General features: G+C 37.3%; 1 long non-coding RNA gene across 1 annotated transcript in view; it reads left to right on the top strand.

Moving 5' to 3' along the window:
- The first annotated feature begins 412 nt into the window (after window positions 1-412).
- The window catches only part of LOC112650822 (uncharacterized), a 36,808-nt gene continuing 21,873 nt past the window's right edge, over window positions 413-15,347 (top strand). The window contains exons 1-2 of the long non-coding RNA XR_004810549.2: window positions 413-480; window positions 4,225-4,456. This is a non-coding gene — a long non-coding RNA (uncharacterized LOC112650822). The remainder of the gene's footprint in view (window positions 481-4,224; window positions 4,457-15,347) is intronic.

Below are 15,347 nucleotides of genomic sequence, written 5' to 3'. Positions count from 1 at the left end.
CACTTTTCCCCTTAGAAAGAGCTAAAAAGGACTAAAGATATCAATTCAATACATGTATTTTTTTTCCCAGGCATCAATTTTCTTGGAAATAAATCTGAGAAGTAGAAAAAATAATTTACTCTCTGCATGGGTATTTGCTGTAAGAACTTTCACCATAATGGAAAGTGAATGGAAAGGTTAAGTAGAAGACGTGCATCATTGCTGTAATTTGTAAACTGATGTGATAACCTCATGTTTAATATTTTATGGAGTAGAAGGTGAATGCTAGAGGGAGAAATGTCACTTGGAGATAAGCGAAATCATATGCTAAGAATGTGTATAAATGTGACTGAGAATTAACTTGAGTGTTTCTTTATTAATTGATAGACTGGTGTAACATGACGATGAAATAATGAAGGTATCCTAGCAACCATCTTTTCCTAACAACTGTGGCCTGTAAGACTGTGATGACTGTCAGCCACATTTTATTAATTCAGGAGGGTGAGCAAAGATAATTTCAATTTTTTTTTTTAATTTCAATTAATAAAACCTCTCTACAAACAAAGTATAATGTAGATTTGATCACATCTATTACTAGAATTTTTTATTTAATGATATAAAATAATAGTATCCCTAGATGAATAAATCATTTTAAGTTGATAATATTCCAGTTCTGAATAGTAGTAAGATACTCTATCATTTATTTAGTTGATATACAATCTGGAAAAACATCTTAAAAAAAAAAAAACCCACAAAGACCTGCCAATATTATGAGGTCTTATAATATAAAATATGAAAACATTAAAATAGGCATTTACTTAAAAGTTGATGTTTCTATTTTTATCAGCTTTATTAATCCAATCATATGAAAATGAAAATATTATATGTCCCTGCTTTGATATTCTAAAAATGGATTTATTCCTGTTTTAAAATTCACATCTGTGGGCTTCGTCTTTCCCAATACTGAATTTATCCAAATACTATTTTTAGCGAGTTAGAATTGATACAAGAAGTACTTATTAAGCACCTAATATGTGCTCAAATGAAAGATCAACATGACACGATCATAAAAACACTTCTACTGAGTTTTTAGATCTACTTTTTTCCCAATTTTCATCTCCTCTGATTTAATATAGAAATAATTTATCTGTCTATGTCCTGTCAGGAAAACAGAAACCTCTCGGTCTACGTGAAATAAATAGAAAAGGATTTGATACAGAGAATTAGTGAAGGCAAGAAGCTACAGAAACTGCCAGAAACTTACATCAATCACCACTGCTTCCAACAGTGAAGTGAATGATTTCAGAATAAGATACCTGAAAACTGATGCAAATATGCCATGCCTGCCCAAACCCACATATCTGCCCATTGCAGCCAAAGTGATAATATGGCTTCCTTCCTTTCCACCTTCCATGTTTCATGGATTGCCTCTCATTGGAAGGATCTTCTGACAATATCTGAGAAGTCTAGTTCTCAGACTTCAGCCTGAGTGATACAAAGATCAGCCGGGATGAAGGGAAATAATGGTGCTGACCTCCCAACAGACAATATGGCATCAATCTCAAGCCACAGCTCTCCCATGGGCAATCGTATAGCAATTCCGAATAGAACAGAAAAACTGTTGGAGGGTTCTGTAGCTTGGGATTGTCTTTGGTATTTTAGTAACTAGAAGAACCCAAAATTATCCAAGATACTGAATGATGTATCTCCACTTGTACCACTGTTACCACAACAATTTTGTCGGTGTTCTAGTAAAGCTTAAAATTTATGCTTTTGTAAGATACCAATATGCTTGATAATCTGAAGAGATCTTTGGAAATTTGGAATCATTTAATCTTAGTGAACTGCCTGGTTAGATTTACTATTAATATAAAAGCAGAATAGGTTATGAATATGGAAATTTTTTGAAAAGCAATCACGAAAGTGAAAGTAGCACTTGTTAGCTAGCCGAATTAGTCTTTAGCAGTAACTATTCTGATAATATATTTTTAAGTTTGGGTGTCAGATACTCTTACTGTTTTCCACTTTGAGATGAATAATCCCCTTTTCCCCCCCTCAGCAACTATGGAACAATTGATGAGTTGCATAAATGAGAGAACTAGAACTTACTGAGACATCCTTGGTTGTGACGAAGCAAATAGATCTCTCCTAGGACAGAGAGGTGTCTGTCTTCATCACCATCCCAGGCCAACACTTAGCATGGTGCCTGATACATGTGAGGAATACAGTAAATATGTCCTGAATAATACATGACTACTACTTAATTTGTTCCATTTAACTCACATATTATTTCAGAAATTGTGTTTTTTTCCATAGAGAAATGTACAGTCATTAGAGGGAGGAATTTCAAAACATGACATTTTCAAATCTTAATAATTGTTGAATCTAGATTCAACAAGAACAAAACAAAAGGTACAGAGATTAATTGTACTTTTCTGTCTGCTTTGGATATATTTAAATTCTTTTTTGGATAAATTTTCTTTTGAAATGTCATTCTGGGTGATCTGAGGCTAACGATCACAACCACCATTCTACTGAGTCAATAGGTAGCTTCAGTGTTGCAGTCTTCTGTCGAAGAGTCTACTATGGGCCTGATACCCAAGCTCTGTTCCGTGGTCACAGAACCTCCTGGAAGGCACATTTCTTCCTGACTCATCTTCACCCTCTCTTCATCTGTAATATGTCAATATGGCATCCCTGCATAGGGCTTTCTTTGTGTGCATTATATAGAAAAATACAATAATGTATCAGCTATCATTTGTTTATTCTAAGTGACAGGAATCCTGCTTTAAATATTTTCTTTCATTCAGTACTCACAGTAATCTTATGAGTTAAGTTTGAATCCTACCCACAGTTTACAGAGGGGAATGAGAGATTTAGAGAAGCCAAATCAATTACTCAGTGCCTCATAGATATTATAATAAAGAGCCATAATTTAAACCCATGACCGACTTCATCGAATCAACAATAACAACAGTCTCAGTGAAGGAACTTGGTAAATTGCACTTTGCTAAATCCAGAGAAAGCATTAAGTAGGATTTGAAGGACTCAATGATAGATCTTTTAGTATCACTAAAAGTACTAAATATACTGAAGCTTTAAAATACATATAGATAGATTGGCGTAAAACTGTAAATATTCAGTGTTGCTACATTTCTTTGATTCCTTGCTCATTAGGAAAGTGATTCAAGAAGAATCTTGAATCTCTCCTTAAACAAAGGAGAGAACTGTTAAGTCAACTGCGTATCCATCTTTAATAAGAAGATGAAAAAAACATTTCTCCAACCAGCCTCTCAACAAGCTAATTTTTTTTCTTTATTTTTCTCCTTATTTTTAAAAGTATTTTCAGTTTGATTTTTTTTAATCTCGAGTTTTTGTGCAATTTGGGATATTCTGAACTCTTTTATTCTTTATTGGCTGTGACTAGAATCTTTCAAATTACTTTTTATGTTTCTGGAAATGTCTGAGGAACTTGAGATAATATATGGCAGTAGCTTAAATGAAAGTCTCCGTTTTGGAATGTTCATGAGAAATTTTAAATTCTAGACTTGTTATTTATTGCTTAAGTAATTAGCTCTTGACTCAAAGCAAGATCAGCATCTATAAACTATATTCACAAATAATTCATGACCACAACCACTAGTCACACTTTAGTAGAGTGAATGACAAAATTATCAAGCAGGCACTAAAGCTCCACCCATATTCCACAGTAGATTTTTTTCTCACTCTTTCAGACAGCTATTTCACATTTTCTCCTTCCTCAATCTTCTGTGATTAAAAACCCAGCTGATGACTTCATACTTCCTTAGTAAGTGAGATACAACCAGATGAAAACTGTCTCATCCTCTGCCCACAAAATTTATTTTCTGGCTACTGTTTTATTCCTGATGGCAGGCCCAGTTTTGAATAAATGGGTTGACCTGAGAAACTCTTTTTATAAAGGAAGAATGGTCTGATCGCTACCTGAGGCCAACCATCTCACATCTCCATTAGGACTTTATTCTTGCAGTCATGCCTTCTCTTTCCTGCATCATCAGTTTTTCTATGTATTCACTCAGATGTAAGCATAATTCTCCAAAATGATTACAGGAAAGAAATCTTGAAAACTCTGATAATCTCAGAAGAAGAAATAGGCATTCACGTGGGGAAGAATTCTGAAACACGTTGATGGATCAACGCAGCATCGGCTAATCTGCCCTGGGTAATACCAGAGTCACTGACTATTGCTGTTTAATTCTTTTGCAGGTGCTGAGTCACAGGAAGCCGTGGTGTAACACCACATATTCTGTCTTCATCTGTTCAGATTGCTGTAACAAAATACCATAGACTGGATGTTTTATAAATAACCAACATTTCTCACAGTGCTGGAGCCTGAGAAGTCCAAGATCAAGATGCCAGAAGATTCAGGGTCTGTGAGAGCCTGGTTCCTGGTACCTAGAGGGACATCTTGTAGCTGTATACTTACGTGATGAAAGGGGTGAGAAATCTCTCTGGAGTGACTTTTATAAAGGCACTAATCACATTCATGGGGGCTCTGTCTTTATGACCTAATTATCTCCCAGACGCCCCACCTCCAAATACCATCACACTGAGGTCTGGGTTTCAATACATGGATTTTTGGAGGACCCAAAAGTTTACGGCATACCTCATCCATCCAAATTAACCACTTAATCGTTTTCTGTTTTAAACAGTCTTCAGTCAAATGACCCAAGGATCAAAAGATGCAGTCATCTAATACCATGTTGACCAGAAAGATTAAGAATCTTTAGGAATTATAGTTGTGATCAAAGAAGCAGTAACAATAATTATTCCTACTTCCTGGAATATTTACTCTGTGTAGGGAACTGTACCAAATACTGTGCACACTGTGTACACTTTAGAATACACTTTGTGACATTTAACTGATCTCTTAAGCATGGTCTATGCTCTGAAAAATTTTAGATGGATAAAACCTGGCCTGTTTTGGAGATAGTTGCTACATTCTAGCTGGAACTTAGTGAGTTAACCCCAAGCCATCTGGAACATTCAGCTGTTCAGAATAACTCATTTCCAGGGAGCTCTGTATAGTTGAAGACTTACTGTATGAGTTTTCACATAATGTGAATAGAAATGTGAGTATTTGTAACATTTAAACACTCACAATTTCCATAAATGAAAGAAAGTTCAGTAAGAGATTTATCATGACTCAGTTTTTTTTTCTCCCTCCTCAGAACGGTACTTGCATATTTTGGGTGGCTTTTGAATAGGTATCGCTGCAAAATGCAGTAGGTGACAGTTAAACATACGTTTCAGCATTTGCAGGGGATGAATCATGCTCTTTCCCAGTCATTTGGCTTTTCAAGATCTCTGTTAAAGAAAAGATGCAAAACCTCTCTCTTGTGGCTCTTTCATCAGTCATCAAACTTGTGGCTTTTAGAACACATTGGTTTTGAGAAGCTTTTCATGAAGCACCTTGAAACAGCTTGCCATGGAAATGGAGAAAAAGGAAGGCAGACGCCTGGAGAAGGAAATTTTTCTTTTAGTTAACATATCACAGAATGGGCTCTGTGCCCAAACTTGAGAATTTGGAGTTCTCATTGACATCAAAAGAAATTCCTTTTTTTTTTTTTTCATAAGGCTGCTGGATTGGTCCTGAGATTTGAAGAACATTTTTACTCTTGTTCTTTCTCGGTTCTTTGCACCTTTGTTTTGTAGGCATTTTCCATGTGAAATCTGGATAGTTCTTTTCATGTTGAATAATTATGTCTCTCTGGATATTTCCAAAAAGGTTAGATCCAATGAGTTCCTAAGAAAATACATGCAATATTAACTTTCTTATCAGATATAAAGTGGTAGAAGACAGGGTTAGAACTGTCTTTCATCAAGGTAATATTTATAGCAAAGCAAATCAACATTTCAGCTCTGCAAATCCTAAATTTGTTGCCAGACAGTATCTGGAGATTGTTTGGATGTTTTGATTAAATACAGATTCCTTGAATTTCTTTCCTAACAAAACCAGAATTCTGTCTTATTTCTTATTCTTTGTTTTTTTCTTGTTAGGTCTTCTGAGAAATGAGATGTCTAATTAAGGACTCATATCACTGAATGTAAAGAGTCTCTTTCATGATCGTAGTCACCTAAATTAACTTATCCTACAGTTTATAATCTGACACACAATCATGATACTTAAAAAAATAAGCATTTGAATTTATACAAAGTAAGTTTTTAATAGAAACAAAACTAGGGAAAATAGGCAGCATTTTTTTAAGTTAACAAATTGTATTTTTCCCCAAATCATGCTTTTCTGTGTGCACACAGGAAAAGATATTCTTGGTACACTTAACCAACACTGATTGAGTGCGTCCTGTGTTCCAGGCACTGTGGTAGATGCTGGGAATACAAATAGGGTGCCCATCCTGGAGGTTTTATGGTGAAATCAGACAAAGACAGGGACATGATGAAGGCTAGGAAGTAAGATGCATGCTAAAGTACCAGTGTTCATAGTGGGCAGAGAGAGTTTGCCAATAAGAGTGAGGGATAAGGAGTGGTTTCCTAGAGAAGTTTAAAAAAAAAAAGATAAGAAAAGAAAGAGAAAGAACCTGGGGAAATTATCTGATGAAATTATAGGCAAGAATAGCAGAACAAGACCTTGTGACAGGTGCCTAGACCTAAATACCAACCACCAGTCTATGGAGGATCACAAATAAAGCAAACTTCGCAGTGGATTTTTGGGGGAATCTGTGGCAGATTGGGAAGCATTGGGAAGTAGAATTCTTGACATGGACAAGAATGTTCTCCCACTGGGAAGGATTAAAAGCAACAGAATTGTTTCTATGTGGTAGTTGTAGCCAAAAAGAATGTCCATGAGCTCATATGGGACAGTCTCAAGGATACACAGAAAAAGTACTCAGCAAGGATTTAGAGGGGATAGAAATTAGCAGGTGTGGACACAAATTGGTAAAACAAATGATTACTAAAAACGTGACCCTCTTCATCCTTAGAAGCTATCATGGCCTGAGGAGAGACTTGATTATAATTAAGGGAGAACAAGAGGTAGTGAGGGTGGGCAGTTATCAGTAACCAAATAATTGTTGGCTATATAACGTCATGTCAAGAATTCTTAATTTTGTCTCTTAGCTTTGATAATTTTGTATGAACATATTTGAACTCTTAAAAGCTAACCATGACAGTAGTGCAGAGAATGAATGGGTGGGGCACACAAGTGAAATTTGAAGGTTAAACTGAAGAGATCGAGGAAGAAAAGGAATAGTAATAGCAGTGAAAGCTGCATAACCAGGCAGCAGTTGTGCACAGATATAAAAAGAAAAAATGAAATACGTGTTGTTTAGAAGTATGAACATGGATTGGTTGAATGTGTTTAACAGGCGGATCAAGGGGGTGAAATATAGAAAGAAGTGTACGCGGTCTCTAGGTTTCGGGCTTGGGCGCGGGGTGGGTGGCAGTGCCAGTCACTGGGACAATGATTACAGAACAAGGGAAACATTTGGATAAAGAGGATCAAAGTGGCTAACACTTGTTGAGTTTCGGAGATAGATAGGTTTATAAATGTTGGTCTAGACTTCAAGCTATGAGTTGGAGCTGAAAATATAGACTTGCTGTTTTTGTCCTCTTGTGTTTTGTATAAATATATTCCACTTAAATTACAATGCTGTTAATTAAACCATGTTTGAATCCCTGGCCAAATAGTTTAGTATTTAAGAGAGAGTGTTCAGGGAAGATAAATCAAGGAAGCCTCTGTCTATACGGAGTTGTTACTTTTCTTGATCATTAAGAATTTAAATAAGTGAAAGATTTCTAGAAACATCATCTAAAAGCAAGTTAATTGTAATGTGACCGAGGTCACCTAAGCCAAAAATCTTTATGTCTCATGTCACGTGACATAACATCACTACAGGCCAAGACACTTCTATTCTTAAGAATTCTAGCACTGTTATGCCTAGTACATTGAGGCACAGAATTTCTCTGGATTTCTGCTTTAAGAAGTTAAACCACCCGTCAAATGACCCTAATATAACATTGTGTGTCAACTATACTTTAATTTAAAAGAAATGTATACTTGAAGAGAAAAAGAAAGTTAACCATACATGGCTTTGAGATGAAATGTTAATCATGGAAGAATGGTGGTCAAGAGCAACTTTAGATCTCAGATCTGATTCTTATTTGCTGTATAACCTTTGTAAGTGTACGTGCATTTCCTGACCTTAATCTCGTCATATGCAAAATTAAGGGCCTAATAATGTCTAACTCATGGTGGTAGGTAAGAAGTCAATCATGAAAGAAGCTAAGCAGAGTTTCTATATTCAGGAAGAAAAGTATAAGAAAACAAAACTCAATAAGCTTAAGAAAAAAATGTGCTTCTAAAGCTAATAGAATAAGAAAATAAAATTTAAAATTTGAGCTAAACATATATGAAGAGTACTTTGATATACGTACGAACTTAAAGAATGTAATGAAATAAAAATACTAATTCTCCAGATTTCGTTATCTTCCACTTTATAGTCCAAAGAATATACTCCCAGCTGAAAGCTGAAAAGCAGAGTTCGGTGCAGTGTGGCATGGTCTTTTTTTGGTCTGAGGCCTCTCAGAACCTCCGAAAAAGCATCTGGAGGTGTGGGCTTCCCCTTCTGAGTGTTACAGGGAAGCCGTACCTTTGCAGAGAATGTTTTAGCGCCATGTAATCAATAGACCTGTTTTCAAACACGAGCTCTGGAAAGTTCTTTAACATTATTTTCCTCATTCAGGAAAAAAGTAAAAACAACAGTAACTTAGATTTAGTGGACAAGGTCTTAGAAACTATTCAGATGATGCAAGAAGAAGCAATCTGATTAAACATATTACAATAAAAATTCCAGTAATCCCACCCGCACTACTGTGGCTCAAGAACTGAGTTGTGGGAATGGCATCTCTTCTCCTGGTTCTCGATCCTTCAGACACTCAGACTGGGACTTTACCATCGGTCCCCTGATTCTCAGGCCTTCAGATTTAGACTGGAATTATGCCACTGGATTTCTTGAGCCTCCAGCTTGCAAATGGCAGGTCATGGGACTTCTCAGTCTCTGTAACCACAAGAGCCAATCTCTTACAGCAAATCTCTTTCTATATACCTCTATGTCCATCCATCCATCCATCCATCCATCCATCCATCCATCCAACCATCCAGTTGGTTCTGTTTGTCTGGAGGACCCTGACTAATGCTGTGGTTGACAAGGACTAGTGGGAAAGGAGAATGAATGAGTGCTGATAGGTACAAGGTTTCCTTTGGGGGTGATGAAAATGTTCTGGAATTGGAGCACAACTGGATAAATATACTAAAATTCACTGCATTGTATATTTTAAAATTATCAATTTTATAAGATGTGAATTACATCTCAATAAATTAGGTATATATGTATATATTGATCTTAAAATAACATTTGACTCCAGATGTGGATGTTGCATCAGAGTAGTAAGGCTTTAGGACACCTCACTTGCATGGGTCCATCTAAGGCTTTATGAAGAGATGCTCATGTTCATACAGCCACAAGTTTTTTTGTAAAGTGTGCAAAAACAAGATATTTTAACTGCAATTGGTTAAGACCAGTGTCCCTTTCCATAACGATTCCCCCCGCTACTCATTTTCTTTGTTATGGCACGGCATTGGCACAGCTGCAGAGATATCCTATTCTCTCTGCAGAAAATGATAGCACATTGTTCTCTAAAGGGGCCTTTAAAGAATGCAGCCCAAATATATAGAGAAATATCACAGAGAGATGATATTCACGTAACTAGTAAAAAATAATGCCATTTTCCCAGATTTTGTGGTATTTGTGTCAGCTCTTTAAAGTTTATAGTTTGTTGTGCCTTTTCTCTAATGCAAAATTTAAATATTAAGAATAGTTATTAATTTTGTAATCTTTTCCTCAAAGAGATTACCCCAAATAATGTGGCTTTAGAACCCACAAAATCTGTATCTATCCATATGTGGGACTCAGCATATATTAAGTACTACACTGGAAGAGAAAAACACACTCCTTCTGGAAAATCCTGGGAAGGTTTTGGCTTTTCCTCTCAGTGCTCTCTCATGTAAGAACAGCGTTTCTCAGAATGGTGAATATAACAGGATATACTCACATAGTATGAGTCAGGTCATGGCGGCTGAATAACTACTAATATACACAAGTAGCATGTTTGCTTCTTCAAACCTGACTTAACTAAGAAAATAATAACAAAAAAAATCAGCACATTAAAATATCTCTTTTCCCTAAGAATTGAACACTAGATTCCCCTGTGTCCACCTTCATCCAAAACTGGGAGAAAGAAAGCCACTTGGGTTATTCTTTTTCTTGCTTTGAATATACCCTGGACATTTTGTCAAGAATTTAAATTCACAAACTCTCCCTTAAAGTATACATGTGGTGCCTAAAATAATCGTGTCATAACAAGTGTCTTTAACACTATCGAAAATAACCTTCCCAATACATCAGTGTCTTTATTATAGTTGTCAAAAGCTTTGTAGTTGTCATGTATTTAATAACCCGAATTAAGAAAGTACAGATGAACGTAGGAGGCAACACTTCCCAGGTTTACCTTGGATATGGATGCCAAAGATATCAGAGAAAGGGGGGTCAACATATGATCCCATACGAGCATTTCTGTATTATTCCAGATGGTTACCCAAAAAAGTTTTGCTAGAGAAGTTATATTTACATATGAGAGATCTATTTTAATGATATTTGTAAAGGTAGGAAAAGCAACATTGTTTGGGGGGGGTGGGTATCAATCATTGCTTTGGGCCTTCAAGTTAATGAGAAACCCTTTAGAGTATGTGGTTTTCAGAGCGTGAACTCAATGCCCATAACCATGTGTGAGAAGCGAGTCCAAATGTTGAGAACAGAAAGCAACAAGGCTTTCAAACATACAGCCAGTGGTGTTTCATCCAGGAGATGAGGATGGATGACAGATCTTCTAAAGCTGACAGTAGTCAGGGATACTTATTATCAACTCAAGCTGCGAAGCGACAGTCAAAAAAAAAAAAAAAAAAATCCTCTGGACTTGTCTCCCCGAGTATTCAAGCTTTACTTAAAAGCTTTAACTTTCCTAACTAAAAAGTTAGGGTAGGGTGGAGTGGAGGAGGCAGGGAACCAAGCCAAACGTGGTAATGATATTCCTCAGTGGATGGTTCTGTCTCTCCTGCTCCCTTGCATTTGCACAAGCGAAGTTCAAAAGGAAGAATGTCAAGAGTTTAGACGTACAAATGCCTGAGTCACATGTTACACTATTTGCTGGATTATGGCACCACATTAAACCTCCAAGTATCCACTTCCACGCTCATGACTTTGGAATGTGAGCCTCATCTTGCCTCTCCTGGGTGGCATATTCAGGACCGTAGCTGAAAAGAAAAGTGGGAATTCTACATAATGATCTACGCAAGGAAACAGCCCTGACTAGCAGAGGATGGGGAAACATACCTGCTTAGGTGCCAAGAACGTACAAGAAGGATACACGAGGAGGAGGTTTTTAATACTTAAATTTCAAATCAAATACTCAAATTTCAAATCAAATTTCGAATACTTCATTTTCAAACCTTTGCACTTTCTTGGAATATCAATACAGCGCAGCTTTTGCCGCATAGATGTCAGTGAGCAATTAATTTCAAGCTTTTCAGCAAAATCTAAGGATTTGAGATAGTCTCATACAGACAGAAAAGAAATCTGATGGTCTTTATCCTGGAAAACAAAGCCTCTAAAGGTCAGTAACATTCGTGGGTTCCCCACTGCCAATAAAGTAGATGCGCTACGCTTCTTAGTGTTGAGGTACGTAACATTCCCTCCCACTTTGTTTCACTGGATATAGTGATGTCACTCCACTTCAGAGATGGCTCTGGGAAAAGTGGCCAACAGGTACAAACTTCTGGTTACAATATAAATAAATATAGAGATGTAATGTACAGTAGGATAGCCCTAGCTAACACTGCTCTACGGCGTGTTTGAAAGTTGTTAAGAGAGCAGATCCTTAGAGTTCTCATTGCAAGGAAAGATTTTTTTTTTCTTTTTCTTTCTTTATTCGTGTCTGCATGAAATGACAGATGTTAACTAAACTTCCTGTGACAATCGTTTCACAAATGTAGGTCAAATCACTATGCTGTACACCTTAAATCTACACAGTGCCGTCTGCCGAGGGTATCTCAATAAAACTGGGGGGAAATGGCTCTTTCAATACCATAGACTCAGGAAAACACAGGAGGAGAGATGGAAAAGGTAGTTTTTGCAATGCCCTTTGCTAGCTCTTTTCTCCGAATAGTCATTATGACCTCATTTCCCCAATTTAGGAAGGATTGAGTTGTACTTTGACTTGCTACTATTTTTAAATCTACAGATCCCGTCATTTAAAACATATGTTTTAATCAAATCAAGCAAAGATGTCTGGGGTGATTAGCTGAGGATTTTCATTCCTTGAATGCTCTTGGCATGGATATTCAACTCCTCCTCTTTAACATTCCCCAAATACTATTGATTTCTCCAGTTATAAGCTTTCCATCGCTCATGTTTATTTTAGCTTGTTTGCATGAAAGCCGACACCATACAGTGACAAGAATCACATTCCGAGCCTAAATGCTTAACATTTAACAGGGATTTTAACTAAGAGACCTAACGATGCCAAGTGTAAAATAACCTGCCATTTCTAGATGATCTGCTTTGTTTTATGAGGAAGGGCCAAAATCATGTTTTAAAAGGAGTCTTTCCATAATGCACTTGTCACAGAAGGTTGATAAAACAGAAAGTCAGACGAAGTTGATCATGGCAGAAACGTAGAAGTGCTGTTAACTTAATATATATCTCGTATTTGTTGTTAATTATCAAATTGCCATCCCTCCCTCACACTAGGTGGTCAGGAAAGATAGGATATCACCTCGTGACAGTTTGTAGACAGATACGGAAAGGAGCATTTTCTGATGCAAAAATACTCATGTCAAAATTGCAAGCTTAGAAAGTTAAGGATTTTATTTTCTTAAGCAAAATGAATGTTCTTCTACCTAGAGCGATTGGTTTAAATCTGGCAAGCAAGATTTACACTCAGGATGCAAAGTGAACAATCAGTAAGTCCAATCCATACTAGTACACAGAGAACGAGTCTGTTAATGTTTATTTACCAAATAATTCCCTTTGCAGAATGATCCTGAAGCCATTCAGGCAGCTCAGTTCTTGAGCCAGAGTGGTGCTGGTGGGACTATTGGGATCAAATAATTTTTTATTAGATTTCTCACCAAAATCTGGGGAAGGCAATAATCTCCTCGCGTGCATATTTTGCTTGAGTGTCCTACACCCTGAGCATGTGTTCCACTCTAACCTTGAAATACAAACCAAGCCTCCTGATGATCTTCAAGCGCACATTCGTTCGCACAGAAACAAACACTACAGCCTACTACTGCTGGGTTTCTTTGCGATGAACAGTGTATTTTGCTCACTGTGGGGAAAAGGCAGGAGGCAGCCTATTGTATGTGGTAACAGTTATCTCTGAGTGAATAGAAGGAATTGCTTCCAAATGCAATAACAGAATTACTGTAGATTAGTGTAGCATTTGAGCTTTAGTGCTGAGGCAAAATTGTTTCCTCTATTGCATGACCATGATCTTGGAAGTTTTCATTTTATTCCAATAATGGAGATGCTTGATCACATACTGAGTCAGGTAAATCACAAAGCCGACTCTTCAGCAGTCCTGGGCAGGCCATAACTAATGCCACAGCTGAGGACTGCATTAACCGCAATTCGGATGAATAAAATCCAACCACAAGCTCATTTGATTTGGTTACAGTGGGAATAGGGACTTTGTCCAGAAACACAATATGCAACAACAACAAATGCTCTTGTTCCACATGGTGAAAAAGAAGCCCAGGTACTATTCACTGTGGTCTGCAGCCTTTGATTATTAGGGACAGCACGCCCAGTTCACGAATACTGGGTATCCATGAAAGAAACAGAAACTCATGGGCCAAGGGGAATATTTATATACATCTGAGGATGAAAGAGCTGAGGGAGGGCAGCACTGTAGTATCAATTACAATGACAAACATGTGGCTGCTTAAAATTTTTAACTTGAAACATGAAAAGGGATGGGGATTCAGTGCAGCGCATGAATAGCCTATAGCTTCAGCTTTGAAGCGAATGACCCACTTTCCTTTTCATGTGTATCCATCAAAATTAGGTAGCACCTTGCTTGAAATGTTGATAAATTTGAGATCAGATCAAGAAACACATAAAAGTTGAACAGGGACTATAACTTCACCCTTTAAATGTGCACATTGAAGAATAATGATCGTTTTGTGTTAGATTTGATTTAGGTAAGAACGAGATCTCTCTACCTTCATGAGCTCATAGTGAAAGTAAGAGTCAACAGATGGAAGATGATAGAAGATTTGAAATATTGCTAACCTCCCCCAAAAAGAAACTCTATAAGCACCAGCAAAAACAAAACAAAACAAAAAAACAAAAACAGTGTATTTTCTTTAAAAATTAATTTTTAAAAAAATCCAGGAAAACACATAAGAAAAAGTGACTAAAGAACATGATTTGACTATTATCACTTGCATCCCAATTGGGACCCCATTGAATCACTCTAAGCTACAAGGTTCTATAGTGAAAGAGACTTAAGGATTGAAACGATTGAACCTGCCAAGGTAAGTTAGAGAACAGAGGAATTTTTAAATATGCTAATCTTAATACACAAAATACAATTGCCCTATTGTGCTGTTAGGAATGAGGGTTAGTTTTAATGGTATTAGAAGATACTAGATCAGGGGACTTAGAGCTTCCAACTCTACTTCTCGTCCCCATGTCTTTTTCCACATGAGACTCCCAAGAAGCCATGAACTCATCAGTGAGGACAAATTCTAAATTTAAATTTGCCTTAATTCTTGTCGGCTGGTCCCCCATGTCCTGTCGAAAAGCAACCGGGACAGCTGGGCTGAGCACGTGGCTTAGACTCATGGCTCAAGAGGAGTCTCTGGATCCATTTGTCTCCATCTTAGCTGCAGCTGCTCACTGGTACCAAAGTTGGTGCTCACAAGTAGAAGAGGCATTGGAGGGTGTTGCCACGGTGCCTCCTTCAACCAGAAAGCTGGTACGTTTGACTCCATCAGTATTTCCTTCTGACTCCATCTTCTCCTCAAACAGAGGCTGGGAGCTGGGGAAGACAAGAAAGGGAGTAGAGGAAAAGAGGCTCCACTAGAAAGGGAGTGGTGCTTAGGGCTTCCCTCCTGTCCAGAGGCCAATGACTCCACATAGAAAACACGCCTAATTCAGTTCCATGAGCAGTTATGTTGTATCACAGTGGGAAAGGGAGGAGGGTAGAAGTAAGACATGGTTCTTATTCTCAAAAAGACTCAGGTCTAG

This window comes from Canis lupus, chromosome 29 (assembly GCF_003254725.2).
Source record: "Canis lupus dingo isolate Sandy chromosome 29, ASM325472v2, whole genome shotgun sequence".
In the NCBI taxonomy this organism is placed as follows: domain Eukaryota; kingdom Metazoa; phylum Chordata; class Mammalia; order Carnivora; family Canidae; genus Canis; species Canis lupus.
The sequence above is the reverse complement of the archived record's forward strand: the minus strand, read 5'-3'. Positions and strand labels throughout refer to the sequence as shown.